Raw genomic sequence first — 17,459 nt, forward strand, 5'->3', positions numbered from 1 at the left:
CTTAATCCAATTAAATATGTTTGTCATTTTCGTTTTATCCTCCATATTCTTAGTTTCTTCTCATTTCTCCTGTCCTTTGATTCATTCACTGCACTGCATTTTCAATGGCTTCAGATCTTTCTTGCAATTTGCTACTTTTTATAATCCAATCCACTGAGTTTTTATTTTCAATGATTATAATTTCTATTAATTTATCTTGTTTCCTTATTCAAATTTTCTCATAGTATTGTTAGAATATCTTGTTCCTTCCCATTTTTCTATGATTTTATTTATAAAACATATGTATTTAATAAGTTTTATGATAATTCTATTAACTTACATTGCTCTGGATGCCATTCCATTTTTGCTTTACAAGTGCACATGTGCATGCATCAGCTGAAGACCTGAGAAGCATACCTGTGGCAAGTCAACAAAATTCCAACCATCCTGCCCAGTGCCTAATGGCTACATTTCTAAAAGTTCTTTTATTCTTGCCATAGAGAACACATAAAGGAAAAAAAAAGATACAAAAATACTAATGTCTCTCATTATGATGGCACCTAATCAGATGAGGGATATCAAAGTCTGAATCCTGCACCCAAAAATTATGATTCTTAATCTGTTAATTTTCAGATTAAAACAATAAACACAAATATAGCATCCCTATTCTCTTCTGAGAATTCTTTATGTGGGCATTATTATGGTTCTCAAGGCTGGGCTGGTTTATTCTAGGAAAAACAACTGAATCTACATTCTCTCTCTCTCTCTCTCTCTCCCTCCCCGCCCCGCTCTTCAAATGATATTCTTTATATTTTCCCTCAGCCAGTATTTTCAGAAACCTACTGTTCTTCTAAAAATACTTATCTGCCAGAAGTGAGCTTTGATATTTTGTGTTGATCTTCAGCTCAGACACAGGTATATTTTTTAAAAAGTGCATTGTAGCTGCCAGGGTTTTTGCTCATTTTCTCTGAAAGCACAAATGCACTCACCTTCCTTGACTCAGCATCAGACTCACTTTCAGTAGGCTTTATTATTCAAAAATGTGTAATATCTTCCCACTTTACCAGAAACCTGTTTGGAGAAAAACAGACATCTTTACCTTGTGTTCCCTCTCAGCTGCACACAGTCTTCTCCACTGGGGCAACTGAGACTCTGCAGGAACCTGAGGCCAGGCCTGGCTGTGTCATCATCTCAGGGACTTCTCTGGGCACCCACAGCCAGGCACTGCTCCTTGTACCTTTGTGAGGTGAGCTGATAGGAATGCCATCTCAACAGTTAACCTTTTAGTGAGGAGACAGTAGTGGCAGGGGACTCCTACGGCCTAAAAAAAGATAGCCAGAGACCAGATATACTGGAAAAGCAGGGACTTTCAAGGGGGAAAATGTTAAGAGTGTATACAGGTATAGAAAAACACAAGGAATATTAGAAATCTCTCTCCCCCACCCCCTTCTCTCCTATAGTGATTCTATAGTGATTCCAAGAATGGATCAGAACACTAATTAATTTTTAAATCCCTCTCCTCACAGTAAAAGGAAAAATTATTAAAAATCTTCAAGTGGATCTGTTCTAAGTCCCTTTTGGACCTCTGTGCTCAGCAGTTGTACATGTTCCTCCCTCTCTTTCACTAATTCTATCTACCTAATCTTTCTGATTCTTACACTGACCCCATGACCCTCGATTTCCCCGTGCCAAATCAACAAGAACCTCTGAGCTCCCAACTTTATGTAAGGCTGTGAGTGTCTGTGTGTTTGGGAATCCTTGGCATTTAAAAATGTCTAGGAAATCCCTACCCTCAGAATTGTTTTTGAGTTTACTGAGCAACAAGTACATGAATTAATCCTTAGGAGAGCACCATGAGTGAAGTAGCATTATCTTTAAGAAACTGAAGCTCAAGCATTTTAAGGAACATGGAGCCATTAATCTTCAGACTAAAAATTTTAGCATAAACTTGCTGACTACAGAGCATTTGTTCTTTCCAGTGCACCATACTGTCATCCAGGGATGTGAGTGCAAAGTTAACTAAACAAGGCGAGTTGGAAGTTGCAGGTCTTTTTGTACACCCTTGCATATCAGAAGACCCGCACAGGCAACAGTTCACATGTTTCACACTGTCAGTCTTCACACTTGACCTCCACTGTTGCAATAAGATAAGAAGACCAGTGTGCAAAGAGTTATCTTAGGGTAAAAATACCTAGAACAATTTTCTCAAGTCAAAGTTAACCTACAGGTTGGACTTTTCTATGTAATATTCAGAAAATGAAGTCCGCATAATTGGTAGTGCAGAGACTGAGACAGTAGGTAGCAGGGAGAATTTATATTAGAGAAAATAAAGCCTATAGATTTTCAGAAATGCACACATTATCATTACTAGTAGCCACTCAAAAGAAGAAATAGCTAAAGCAGCTGTAAAAATGAATTAGGTGAAATTCATGCTCTCAGAATTACAAACTCAAGAAATGAGATCATTTTCTAGTAGGTCTAATTTTTCTGCTGAACAGAATTTAAGAGGCCTAGTCAGGCCCAGGAGCTCTCCAGGAGATGATGCAATGTCAAAAGTCAGCACAAAAAGGAAACTGGGAGGTCCTTTGTCCTGTCTAGGATAAAACCAACTGCTTTTTTTGAAAAACTTTAAGGTAAATTGCATAAATTCATGTATTACTCATTGTTTAATGCCTTTAAGTAGCATTTAATGAGCAAGGCCTGAGTGATACAATAGTCAAAAAGACAGATATTGTGGAAGACTAATGGCTCCCCCAAAGAAGTTTATGACCTGACACTTGTGACTGTGCTACATTACATGGCAAAAAAGACTTGGCAAATGTGATTAAGGTTAATGTCCTTGAAATGAGCATAATGCATTAGTGTGCTTGAGCTTTCTTAATAAGATACTACAGACTTGGAAGTTAAACAAAAGAAATTTATTTTCTCATGGTCGTAGAGACTAGATGTACAAGATCAGGATTCTCAGCTTCTGTGAAGCTTTTCTCCCTGGCTTGCACACTTTCTCACTATTCCATCACATGATTTTTCTTCTGTACACACACACACACACACACACACCCGGACATGATATTTCTTCTTATAAATACACCAGTCCCACTAGATCAGGGACCCACTCTTATGACCTTATTTAGCTTTAGTAATTTCTTTAAAATCATTATCTTTTGAGTATAATTATAATTTGGACTTGGGACTTCAACCTACAAACTGTGATGGAACAGTGCAGCCTATGACAAATAGTATCCTGAATTATCCAGGTGGCCCCTATCTAATCACATGGGGCCTTAAAAGCAGGAATTCTCTCCTGGCTGAAGTCAAAGAAATACAATTGAGCAAGGAAGAAAGATTTAAAGCATATGAGGGACTCAGCCTACTGCAGAGGGGCCACAATCCAGGGAATATAAGTGTCGTTAGAAATTAAAAACAAATCTGCCCAGCAGCCAGACTGTAAACAGAAACTTGGTCCTACAAAACATGGAACTGATTTTTATCAATAAGCTGAATGAATCTGGAAGCATATTATTTCCCAGAGAATCCAGAAAGGAACACAAGCCTGCCATGATCTAATTTTACCTTTATAATTCAGAGTAAAAAAATCATCCAAACCAGCTGATTTTTTATACAAAACTATGAGATAAATTTGTGCTGTTGTAAGCCTCAACACTTGTGGCAACTTTTTATGGCAGCAACAGAAAACTAAAACATAAATGATCTCTTCCCATCTGGTGCTTATATTTTGTTGGGCCAGATGAAGGAAGCTGACAAATGAGCTAAATAATTGTTGAGTAAGAAATAAGCAAAGAGCCTGGCATAAGAGACCTATGTCTTGAAAGCTGTTGGTGAAAGTGATATTTAAAGTGACCAAAGAAGGGAAAGAGTTGTTTGTTCAAAGATGCAAACAAGAGCCTCAAGCAGAGGGACAAGATGTGCAAAGGCCTTGAGCTGAGAAAAAGCCCCAGGTGTCAAAGAAACTGAAAGTGACTAGGGAAGTTGAGCAAATTGTAAAAGAATGAGGTTGCAAAGCTAGGCTGAGCAGAGAGCATTTGGTGCTTTTTAGGGGAAAAGGAAGAAGGGAATGGAATTAATACGAGAAAAAGAAAAAAATGGAAACAAAGTCTTTGTAGATAGGGAGGGGTGGAGGGGTTGAAGTGAGGGCAGGGGAATGGGGGAAAAACAAGAACCAAGATGGATTATGTAAAGGTGCAAATTTCCAGTGATGAATGTCATTAAATTGTATACCTTCAATGTACCAATATAATTAATAAAAAATAAATAAATACCCCATGATTAGAAATTTGGGGTTTATTCTAAGAGCAATAGGAAATCTTTGCAAGCTTTTAAGCAGAAAAATGCTATTGAGGATGGGAGTTTGAAACAGAAAAATGACATTTGTAGAAGGGCCTGGAGAAAAATCTAAAATGACCACAATTTAGTTAATAATACAGTACCAGTGTTAATTTCTTAATATTGTTAATTTTACCACATTTGTGTGAGATACTAACCTTAGAGGAAACTGAATGAAGCCTTTTTTGGAACTCTTTTACTATCTTTGCACTTTTCTGTAAGCCTAAAATTATTTCAAAATAAGAAGTTTGAAAGACAAAAATGTCATGACCCACTTTTTAATTTAAGAAGATTATTCTTCTCAGTTGGAGTGTGGAAGTTGTAAAGGCACAAGAGTGAGAGTGTGAATAGCAGTTAAGAAACAATTTCAGAAAGCCATGCAAGACAGAGGGCAACAGAGAACCTGCTGAGCATCAAGGTCACAATCCCATTCTGAAGCAGAATCCCCAGAACATGGTGATGAATGTGCCCTAAGCATGCACATGCTCACTGTTGGGGACCAGAGGTGGGGGGTAGGAAGTAAAGGAATGGGAGAAATCAAGTTCTAGGTCTCTGGCCTAAGACACTAAGTGTTGGTGTCATTACTAATGTGAAGATTGTAATGCGGGGAGAAAGAAATGTGTGTTTTAGGTACCTCAAAATAAAATATCAGGTGTACTAAAACAGGGGTGCACTCTGGCCTACATGAGTATGTTAGGCAGCAACAGGCAGAATCATGATATTTAAATGCTGCTTCCTTATTGTAGGAGTTGAGAGGTATCTGCTTATAAACAACTAGACAAGGCAAAGAACTTCCAGGAGAGAACCTTGAAAGGAAAAGACCAGTAGATGAGCACACTAAAGGGCAGAAGACTGTCCACTGGAAACAGGATGCCTTTAACTTTTCCCTGGGCTTATTTCTTCTTGTCTCTCTTGGTAAAAGACTCCTCAGAAATGCCATGATACCACCGTTCTATCAGCAGAATCAAGAAAGTAATTTTCTGTCTGTGCTCGAGTCATAATAACAAGGAGGGTGGAATGGCAGGTGGAATAAGATTATGCATCATCCGTGGAAAGGACTCTAGGGGTGAAAATTTTGTCATTATTTTGAACTAGGAGCTTCTCTTTTCAGTGAAGCTAAAATCCTTGTATAGATAGAAAAATTATAACATATATATGTATATATGTATATCCAGCTATTTCCTTAAACAAAGTGTTCTGGCACAGAGCATAGTCATCTGGAAATCACTATTGAATATCTAGTACAAAATCCAAAAAGGAACTTCTGAGTAACACATGTGAATTTAAAGTGCAAGAAATTTTGTATCGCTTCTACAAATTGAAGAATCCTTCCTAATGAAAGATTGATGAACTGTGATCTAGGATTAGAGGCACATAAGAAGGCAAGTAAATATACATACTTAACAGATTCATAAAATATCTAGCATAAGAGTGAGAGAATTACCTTCATAATTCTTTTCCTAGAATTCTTACAAAAAACTCATGAGAACGAAGGATTTAATCAGTGTCTAATCTAGAATGCAGAGACAAAACCAGGTCTATAATTTCAGTGTCATTTGAGCTACACAGCAAAACAGATGGTCTGATCTTTTCAGTCAGTTTGTTCAATTGATAAAACAAAAACACACATCATTCAACTAATTAAGAAGATGTCTAGATTTTATATATGATCATAATATAAAAGTCAATGGCTAATACCTATTTAGATATAACAAATATCTATTATTACAAAAAACCACTTGATTTTATTGGAATGGATTCAATTTTGTTTTCCAAATGAAAATCGTTTTCAAGTAAATTTTCATTTATTCTATTTGATCTGGATCTAGAAGACAGGAGGCCCTTTTCTACACAAGTTTCCAGTTTTCACTTGAACCTACTAAAGAAAGTATGGTCAAGGACTGTTAAAATATCACCCCCAACCCATGAATCTAAGTTTGCACCTGACTTTTCCCGTGCTATGTAACACTCTAAGAGAGCTAAAGACGTTTTCATTTTCCGGGTCTCTCCAGTTACTACTGATGTTGCTTTCCCCTACAGAACACTCCCTGTGGTCTAGCTTTCCACGGTTGGGTGGAGTGCACAACCTCAACCATCAGTACTCCAAGCATCAATGCCTTTAATGTTGACCTAAGCTGCATGGACAGATAATAGTGCCCAGGCATAGACTGCTTTTCAGAAGGCAGTGACTTCAGTGTTCAGTCCAAATGAAAAATGGAAAAAAAGAAAGAAAGAAAGAAAGAAAGAAACAGAAAAGCCCTTTATTAGCAAGGGAGTTGTTGGCACTACCTGCTGAGTCCATTGAGAAAAGCTCCCAGACCAAGTTGACCCTTCAAGGAAAGAGTGAAGATATCCCATGAAGCAACTGTTCAAACCATTTAGTGGAACTCCATTTTTAAGGGAATCACCTGGTGGTTGACATCACTTCTTTGCTCAAAAGCACTACCATTTTCTGTGTATTAACTCAGTTATCTTTTTGCAGTCTGAACCTCCTGCTGAATTCTTCAGACATACACCACTCACCCCTAGCATACCCTCCCTGCCAGTGGGTAAATGGCAAATAAAACGTTTCTCTCCATCAAGTCAATTGACAAGGGCAGGTGGCAGGGTACCCAAGGATGCTTTTGCTCTCTGTGCTGCTTAATGTCTCCAAGATCAAACACAAAGATCATGGGAGGAACAGTTGATCAGCGGGCAACAATAGATGAGTAGACTAGGTTCTGGATGCGTTGTGTGACTCAGACAAAATGGATGGCCCCATTTAAAATGACTTCAGAAGTATCAAAGGAAGTCTCTATAGTTACCGTACATGCCTTCAGACTGGAATATTATTTTCCGGTCCTGCTGGTACTACTATCGAGAGTGAGAAGGAAATGTGAAAAAGACTTTCTCATCATTCAGACTTAGTCCCTGTGTGGTTTTGCCAAAGAGAAATATAAACTGTGGGGAGGCAAGTTTAGAATGAGTCTGGGACAGTACACCCTCATTCACAGAAATGTCTGAGGGAACACAAAATAGGCAGTTGTATCCAGGAGGTTTCATTAAGAAAAAATATCAGATCACTTTTCCACCACTCATCAGGGATATTGTGCCCCACTTCGCCATCTCACCCCCCAGAAGGAATAATAATTTCGATTCTGGAATTTTTTGTCAATTCATTTTATACTGCAATGGGAATACAAACAGCTCTCTAAACAAAAATTTTATTTTTATAATAGACAAAATAAAACCAAAATTCCCTCCAAATTTTATATGGAAAATATGTTCTTTGTTTCTATTTGTTTTTTATTACTGCTGCTTTAAATTATCTTTTAAAAATTCAGACAATATCAGCGACACCAGATGAATAGTCTGTCACTTCCCCACCCTAAATTTAATTGCCTTATTCTTTCAGAAACAGCCACTACCCTATTTTCAATGTAGCCTTCCAAAGAAAGTCTGCACTTTTACAACTGTATGTATATATGTTTTCACACATTCACCCTTTTTCATTTTAATTTAACTTAGGACCCATCACCCAGACTGTTTTAATCTTCCTTTTCTACCCCTATTTCTTAGAAATATTTATGCAAAGGCATACATAAGCCTACTTCATTCTTTTTAATAATTCTGTCTTATTTCATAAAATATGCACTCTAAAATTTACCTATCCGGTCTCCTCTTGGATAACATTTACATGGTTTTCTATTTTAGGCTCTGATAAACAATACAATAATAAATATTCTTATAAAAAATAATAAATAAATATTCTTATATACAATTTTTGCATACATGCTCAAATGTGTCTGCAAAATACATTTTCAAATAAAAATTTTTAGGGGAAAAAACTGTATATTTTGACAAATATCAGTAAATTGTTTTTCCAACATTTGGTACTAGTCTTAACAGTGACAAATAGTATATGATGTTGTTCCACACAGTTGTCAAAATATGTACATTTAAACTCAATTTTCTTTTCTCATTTGAGAAGTTTAAAAATGCTATTTATCTTTACATACACTTTACATTAATTATAAATGAGGCTAAGGTAGTTTTAAGGCATATGACTTTTTGTGAATTGACATGTTTTTGCTTGAAGTATCACCTACATATTATGTTGAGTCATATGAAATTACTATTTTAATAGACCAGGAAGAATTGAAAATCAACAATCTCATATAACTAGATAGGTAGACAGTAGATAGACAATACCTATATCTGTATCTAAAATTTAATATGGCTTAAAAGTGCATAACTAGATGACTTGTTCTTCTTTTTCAGAATGTATTGGCTATTCTGACATCTTATTTTACTATACAAACATACAAAAATGGCATCTTTTTCTAAGAAATTAAAATGTGTATTAAATTCCTTTTATACTTTGGTTGAGAGACAATTAATGTCTTGTCTTTATTGAATTTTCATATTGTCTCCTTCTGGGATACAAAAACCCAATCTTCCAAAAATATCAAATATGTGACATCTCTCAGTAGACACTGTAGTTTTCCTTTTATATGTCTTATATATTTTTATTATCTTTAGACCATTTCTATATAATTATGTCAGCTCATATTTCCAAGACTAATATTCTATTGTTAGACAAGATTCTGCTTCTAGTTTGAGAGAAATAGAAAAAGAAAGAAGTATTCATCTCTTTCTACTAAATTTGATTTAAAATATTTATGCAATGTTATCAAACACCATCAAATATCTTTGACAGTGAAAGAATGATATGACTTCTATTTTTTGTTCTTTGTTGATAGATAATTTGATTAATAGGTTTACTAAAATGTAAATAGTTAATATCAAACCATCCTTGCATGCTTGATATAATTGCACTTAATTGTGGGAGTGTCTCCCTTTATGTATTGCTAAATTCCATTTCCTAAAGTAATTCTTACTTCAGATTTTTAAACCAATATTCATACTTCAAATTAGTTATTCATTTTGTGGTATAAATATTATTGATATAATATTGGCCTCAAAATTAAAAGAAAGAAAACTTAGAAATTCCCCAATCTTTCATATTCTGGAATTCTCTAAAATAATTTAGGCAACATTTGTGTAGTTTAACTTTTGGTGACTAGCAGAATTTTCTTGTGAAGTTGCCTGGATCTACTGTTTGAGATATATAGAGAGAAGTTCTTTGACAAAAGCATTTTTTTCTAAGATATTTAATATATTTTATTATAATTATTCCTTGTATATAATTTTAAAGTATTTTATGTTTCCCAGATTTTCAATAAAATAGGTCATGTAATAGAAAAACACTTCAAGAAAAGTTTGATAGGCTATTAAAGTCAATCATCAATTTTCAATAAACATCTTTTTGTTTATCTATGTGATTTCTGTTCCTAGATATCAATAATAACAAAGTAATATTTCAGTTTGTATGTACTGTAATAGATGTGATCAAAACATGCAATGAATATTTAAACTTTTCATTCTTTAGTTGATACATGTTTGTAGAATATAATGTTTTGTTCCTTGTGGGGAACTGGTACACTTACATAATATCTCTTAATTTTTTATTCTCTTTCCCTTTCCTCACTTTCTCTTCCATTCATCTGTTGATCTCTTTCCTTTTGTTATTTGTGCATGTTTGCAATATATAACCTTTACACTCCTTGTGTGGAGTTGGTGCATGTACATAACACATCTTAATTTGTTTTATCACCCCTTTTCCCTCCCCTTACTCTCCTTCCATCTCCTGATCCTCTTCGCCTTTGAGAAAGATCTAGCTCCCTAGTTCCTATTATCTACTTGTACCTTAATTTTTATTTATACTTTGGGTATTTCATACAAGAAAAACCATGTGATATTTAAGCTTGTGTGTCTGATTTAATTTTTTTAATTCATTATAGAAAAGAACAAATTCCCATTAATCCCCCTCAAAATACTTTTCCTCACTTCAAACACACTTATCCCAGTCTTCTTGCCAGTTAATAACACAGTTCTAGAAGTCTTCTTTCATAAGTGTCTTTAGTTGTTGCCTTGATGTCCTGAATCGATTCAAAATGTTTGCCTGTAATGGTCATTTTGACTTTGAGGAAGAGCAGAGTGTTATACATTGCAGATCCAATGAATAAGGTGAATGAGGACACACTGTAAAGTTTTTGACAGAAATTGCTGTCATTTGATCAACACATATGGTGAATATTTAAATTAAAAATTTTAGTGCAGTGAAAGACACATCACAATACTCTTTATAGTACCAAGAATATTCTCCATCACTTTGAATGCACATTGCACCATTCTTGGTAATATGCTTTTTACTATAAGTTGGTTTTTTTCTAATTTAAACATTTACCATAAATTTCAATTATCCCTTATATGTATAATAGGTATCTAACGGCTTCTGACTAAACATTTCTATTCAACATTGAATTTCAATTCACTCGCTCAAGCTATCAGAGCTAATAAAATGTTGATATAGGACTGAAAACATACTTCAGAATTCTGAGATTATTTTCACCTACTATGTTATTTTCTTTCTTCATGTAGCATGGCGGATGAATATTTTTTTTCTGAACTGTAGTTTAAATGCATATAACAACTTTCAGTTAATAGGGATTCTTCAAATTAAAAATTTGATCAGTAAGCCAAAATATTTCTTAAAATATCTGTTCAACATATATATTCAGTATAAGTAACCACATTTAAAAGAACAATCTTTATAAACTATAGTTAAGATACTATCATAAATGTTCCTGGTCTCTAGGATATGTAAAAAAAGCCTATAAATTACTGTCCTCTGTCTGGAATTTTATAACAAAATATCACAAATTAAGTTGCTTATTAACAACAGAAATTTATTTCTAACTTTCCTAGAGGCTGAGCACTCTAAGATCAAGCAGATTTGGTGTCTGATGAGGGTTTACCTTCTGGCTTGTGGACAGTGCCTTCTTGCTGTCTCCTCACAGGGTGAAAAGGATGAGAGGTCTCTGGTCACTCCCATTAGGCCACCAAGCTCACCCTCTTACCTTTGAGTCCTTCACCACTTGCCTTAATCGGCTCCTATAAGACCTGTAATGTAATACCATCATCTTTTAGGGTAGGACTTCAATACATGAATTCTGACACAAATATTCAGACCATAACAGCTACCAAAGGAGTAACAAATAAAACTACAAAAGGTGATGAAAGTGTCATTTTGAGATCTGCTTTTTATTGACAGGAAACCCTAAAAAGGATCAGGAGTGGTTCTAGCATATGCACAGAGGAGGTAGGAATTAGGTTGATTACCTTCCTTAAGTACAACAGATACTGATGAAATGTTTGGATTGTGGAGGTAATTTTTTAGCTTTCAAAGCAACTATAGACAAGTATGTATAAAATTACATTTATTTTTTTAATTTTAAAAATTTTATTAGTACACGTTTGTAGCATGTAATGATTACCTTTGTCATGGCAGTTGGTACATGTACATAACTCACTTTAATTCTTTTTCCTACCCCTTTGCCTTCCATCTTCCGCCTCCCTCCATCTCTTGATTTAAATGTTATAATAAGAATTATTTTTCTACTAAATTATTTGGAATTTTAAGCAAGGGAAAGTCTGCATTGCAGGATGCCATTTGTGTGATTATGCTCAACTAAATGGCATGTCAGCTTCTGTATCTGAGCAGAAATAGGCAGTTATTGTATACACATTTTGCTAACTATGTCCCTTTCTTTTTTAAACCCTTATAGACAATTTCAGTAGTTGGTATTGTGGTTTCAAAGGCACAGGGAGCCCAGAATTCCATGAGAATTCAAACAAGACCTCATTTTAGATATTCATTATTTTATAAACCAACCTTCACAACAGCCCTACTAGGTAGCTATGAAGTACTATATTAGAAGATTATGACAGTTTGGAAGTGGTGGGCATTGGGGCAGAAGACATGGGAAAAATTATTTCAGGAAGATTTTTATCTAATGTTTCCAGGTCTTAAATTTTTTTAATATAATAAGTATACCACAGTTAGATTTCTATATGTGATCAGAATGAGCCACAAGAAAAAATGGACTTTCATCACTAGCTTTCTGGTACCTATATACATCTATGGCTATAAATGATACAAGAAAACATGGCTAAGGTGTACTCGTCCTGTTAGCTGTGACTAAAAGTTATAAAGACCTGGAAATTGCAGACAGTTTGCTTTAAGAAACTTCAATCCATGAAGGCAGACACATATGAATTTTTCCTGTGTTCTTCACTGCTTTTTAATTAATATAAATTTCTGCCTGGATAATACTATTCCTCAGTAGAATGAACACACTTGACAATCCCAGGCTTGATTATTCTAGGATGAACAAAGCAATTATCATACCATGATTTTCCGCTAAGCTTGTTAAAGGAGGAGTGTAACTTTTGAGTGACTGTAGAAGTCACAGCATCTGTCCGATCTACCTTCTCACCAGAAAAGAACAAGAGGCCCAGAAGTACTCAGAGATCTGTGACTGGCAACATCAGAACTGCTCTGGAAACCCCAAAGATTGCCTTTTCCCTAGATCTCTTTTTGAATTAGGATTTTTCTGTGTAATATAGTTTCAGGTAGAAAGAAGACAGGAAAAAGGAGTTTTTCTACATATAGAGCATTCTCAAGTGACCAGTTGATTTAGAGGCAGCTGGCTTTCAACAACGCAGCAAGAAAATCCATTACTTTGAGCACAGACCCAAATATTCACCAATAGCTTGTATCCTTCTTCTATGAAAATAAAAAGTAAACTCTTTCCATTTTATTTATCCCTTTTTTAAGAGACTAGATTCCATTCAGACCAGCACAAGTGTAGAGATTTCTCTTTACTTTCTCTCTGGGTGTCTAGATGTGTACGTTAGGAAAACTTATTTTTAAATTGATTGCTTCCATTTCTAAATATTAAACATTTCTCCCTATGACTATAAAATTTAAAATTCAATAATAATTACAGATGCACTCTGAAGATAGGAGATTAACTAGAAAAGTTTACTTCTATCTCAAAGAAGCACATTTCTATTCAAAATATATAGAATGCACAAAATATAACAAATGCACTCAGCGTTTGTTCTGTAATGCTATTATCCATGAACCAGTTCCATGGTGAATTTTAATGGTAGAAAAGAAAAAAATGTCAATATTCATTATGGTGATGAGAGAGAGAGAGAGAGGAAGAAGGAAGAGGAGGACATGTGGCTTGTGTTACAGGAGCTGTAAGTAAAGCTGTGTGCAAGGGAAGGACAGCTTGTTCATGAATATAAGCACAGCAACAAGTCATGTTAGAAGGCAAAACTCCCAGGATTTTATGGCTATTCACTATTGGGCCTTTGAGTATCACTGTCTGTGACTTGGCTGTGAGATGAAAGCTTGGCTTGTCTGTCAAAATGTTATTGGAAACGCTGAAAGGCATTTTGCTGACCACCTAGCACCATGGTGCTTTGAAATCTCCAGGATACCGAGTCAGGCAGGCAAATGTGGTTGCTGCTTCAGAATTATTGCCAATTGCTGGGATAAACTGTTTGAATTGCATTTCCACTTCTTCAGCAGGGTGGAAAACAGTTCATTGTTCACACATTCCACAGTTATGAAGACCTTCTGATATAAAATTTGCTATGGAAACTGCCAGTAAAATGTGGCTAAGAGGCATCAAATTGCAGAAAGCACTTTTCTATAATTTGAAGTGTTTATGAACTAGATACATGATGAGAGCCATGTAAAAATAAAAGTAGGGGTAAAAATATTTGCAAATTAGATCTCCATGGTAAGAGAGACGGGGGTGCTAAGGCAAAAACTGTTTTAGAAGAAAAGATTCTGTGTTGTGCAAAAATGCTCTTTGGTATCTTTACATTTGTATGATTAGTTTAAAAACTGGTAAGATTGTTTCCACTTCTTATTTTTCTAATGGAAATTATAATAAGATATTTTATTTATAAAACCTTTAACATTGAATCAATAATAAATGGAGAGAAATTGTGTTTTTATGAAAAAGCAGCATTGTAGAACACTTTGCCAATAAGGTGACCTGCAGCTGCTCACTAAAATGTAGCTTGTATTTATGCCTTGTTCTAAGTGGCCAATGTGGGTACTGAACTAGGAATATGAAAACAGTCAGCCAGGCTCACCACTGTGAGCAGTGTAATCACCAGCAGTTTATTACATCTTGAGATGTAGTTCTTATTACTTAATGAATAGGCACAGTCATCTGTGTACCACCAGCTTCATAAAGGTGTGAGGAAAATAATGCAAGGTGATTGCTACCAAAGCATTTTCACCTGAATAAGCCAGGAGAAGTAGAATGTTAATCATTTGTGCATTATTCCACAAACATTTTACTAAGAGCCTAGGTGTGATCAGATCTAGTTAAAGTGCAAGGATTTTAGTGGTTAATAAATACTTCCTGTCTTCATGTGCTTAATCTTCATGGATGAGAAAAACATACATAAACTGTCAAAGATATGATATCAGGTAGTGACAAATGATAAGAAAAATAATAAAGCAGGCAAAGGAAACAGCACTCATATCTGTATACAGGAACTCTTCTAGATAAGCTGTCTATGAAGAATTTTCTGGTCAGTTGTTTAGCAGAGATCTCTTTTTAACTGGTACAGAAAATTGTACACATTCATTAGGTTCCTTATGATGTTTCAATACATGTATACACTATGTAATGTTCAAGTCAGGGCAAACATTTATCTCCTCAATGATCTATCATTTCTTTATAATGAAAGTACTCAGACACATGCTTCTAGCTTTTATAAAATGTAGAGTACATTATCACTATCCATAGTCATTATATAGGCAATAGGATTTAATATTCTTTAACAAAACAATAAGATTTCCCCCCTTCTTTCTGCTCCTTTTTCTCTTTTTTTGTACTGGGAATCTAACTAAAGACCTCCTGTTTGCCAGGCAGGCACTGTGCCATTGAGCTACATCCCAGGCAGATTTCCCCCTTCTGAGATAATATATTGGCAGGTTACATATCACTGACTTATTCCAGAGATTTTGACATTGTTCCAGATAGTTTTGTGTGCTATTCTTTGGGATTACTTTTAAAGAACTTTCTTTTGTATTTTTTAAATGGTACTGAATCATAATTTGGAAGGGAGCTTTGAGCACTGGACATATTTAGAACAATTTGGAGGAGGGTGAGTAGGTGATGATTTTAACTATGTTTGAACTATAAGTAAGGAATGATTTTTAAAAGACATAGATTGGTTAACTCATAAATGTTGTAATTTGATGTTGAAGGCAGTTTACAAAGCAGAAAGACTACAGGTCCACCACTGAATAACACACCTGACCTAGCAAAGTGATCATTTTGCAGTGGAAGGCTCTCCTATGGTGTATTTCCTTCCTAGGCCAAAGAGGAGAGAAGGAAGTAAAAGTGGCTGATACTAAATATTCAGTTTCCCTATTTTACACACAGTCCATAGAGATGCAGTTTTCAAAATTTTACTTTTCAACAAAATTAGGGTAGTTAATACCTGAATGAGGCCACAGTCAAATTACTGTATAATCCGCTGTGACCTGCCCTGTGACATACCAAAAGCAGCAGAGAAAGCTCTAGGCATTGGTAGTGTCAGGTCAGGTCCTCGTTCCTACAGAATGAGTGCATTTCCAGGACATCTCCCTTGGATCATGGCTGGTTCATTCCTTGGTCATCTGTTCTTGAAAACAGAAGCTCAAAGGACAGCCACTTTAGTGGCTTGGATAACAGGGAAACTGGATTCGTTAGTGATCAAAACTTGCACCATGAGAGCCCGGATTTTATTTTTAACGTCCTAAGCCCCTTGTGAGTCTCACTAAAGCCATTATCTGAAATGATGTTAGAAGCTGATTTGCTGAAATTCTGGCCTCAAGAACATCAGGTGTTCTTGCTCTTTGCTCTCCTGTGGGTCAGAAAGCAAATGCCCCTCACAGCTTCTCTTATGTCTGATTTCTATAAGGTGGGTAAGACTATTTTCCTCCTCAGTTTCCCTGTTCTTGTCATGCTGCTCTTTGAAAGAAATAAAAGTGTCTCAAATGTATTAAGCCTACCTGAAGTGCAACCATCCTGTTATTAATATAAAACTGTACCCCCTTTTGTCAAGAGATTTTCTTCCTGTGTTCTATATTGTATTATTTTTATCTCCATGTCCCTGAAATCAGATGAATCAATTTTTATATAATCAGGAGTAGTTTAACATTCTTGGGAGAGGTGTTTTTCCTAGTTATGATGTCACTTCATTTACATTTAGGAGCCTGGGGCATCAGAACCCTGTGCTAGGATGATGATAAGACTGGCATTGGTGACAACCTTGTTAGATAACAGGAAGAACTGAGTCAATATAAAAGTTCTCCAATTACCAGAGATTTATTGTGCCCTGAAAGTGGTGGTGTGGGAACAGTGGCAACAGTGACAGCAATGAATATTGACATATACGGAAAATTTACCCTCTGCTAGTTTATGTTTTTGCATCTATCTTCTCACTTAACACATCGCTGTGTGGTATGACTAGGAATATTTAACAAATGAGGAAAGCAAAGCACAGAGAGGCTGAGCGACTGACTACCCAGTGTAATATTGAGAACATGGTAGCGTTGGGATTTGAACCCGATCAATCTGACTTTACAGCCCCATATTTTCCTATTACACTGCTCTTTCTAATTTGCCCAATTAATACATGTGATCTCTGAGTGTGCAAAACTGTTTTCTTGAAATTTGTGATGAAGATGAGGACAGGAAGAATAGTGAAATATCCTCAGACACTCTAATTCTGTTAATAGATCCATTGCTTCATTGTTCCTATATCATGTACTACTTATAGGATCTCAGCCCTTAACTCTGATTTTAATTTCCTGTGTACCTGGTGGTTTCTTACAGTAGACAGTAGGTCCTATGAAAGTAAGGACTATGCTTTGTTCAAAACTAGATCTAGTACAATAATCAGAATGTCATAGACACATAGTCGATGGAATGTAACATTGCTGCAGTTCAGTGTTGATGGAATGAATACATGTATTCATTCCACTACCTATGTGGGATAGGTACTCACAGATAGATGATAGATAGATAGATAGATAGATAGACAGACAGATAGATAGATAGATAGATAGATAGATAGATAGATAGATATGTGCATGTATGTGAATTATATATATGTGCATATATGTGTATGCATAGGTGTATCTACATAAAATTTTCAATATAGAT

At 35.4% G+C, this 17,459-nt stretch overlaps 2 long non-coding RNA genes across 3 annotated transcripts in view; both read right to left on the bottom strand.

Annotated features, from left to right (window-relative positions):
- LOC147829872 (uncharacterized) overlaps positions 1–2,271 on the bottom strand; it is a 129,554-nt gene extending 127,283 nt beyond the window's left edge. The window contains exon 1 of the long non-coding RNA XR_015446105.1: positions 969–2,271. This is a non-coding gene — a long non-coding RNA (uncharacterized LOC147829872). The remainder of the gene's footprint in view (positions 1–968) is intronic.
- Positions 2,272–9,532: 7,261 nt separating this feature from the next.
- Positions 9,533–17,459, bottom strand: part of LOC106010313 (uncharacterized) — a 100,966-nt gene continuing 93,039 nt past the window's right edge. For both annotated transcript variants that reach the window (XR_015446106.1, XR_001184158.3), the window contains one exon: positions 9,533–11,328. This is a non-coding gene — a long non-coding RNA (uncharacterized LOC106010313). The remainder of the gene's footprint in view (positions 11,329–17,459) is intronic.

The sequence above is a fragment of the Heterocephalus glaber genome, unplaced genomic scaffold, assembly GCF_053883595.1.
Source record: "Heterocephalus glaber isolate CG9 unplaced genomic scaffold, H.glaber_assembly_v1.0 deba00000347, whole genome shotgun sequence".
NCBI classification, from domain to species: Eukaryota; Metazoa; Chordata; class Mammalia; order Rodentia; family Bathyergidae; genus Heterocephalus; species Heterocephalus glaber.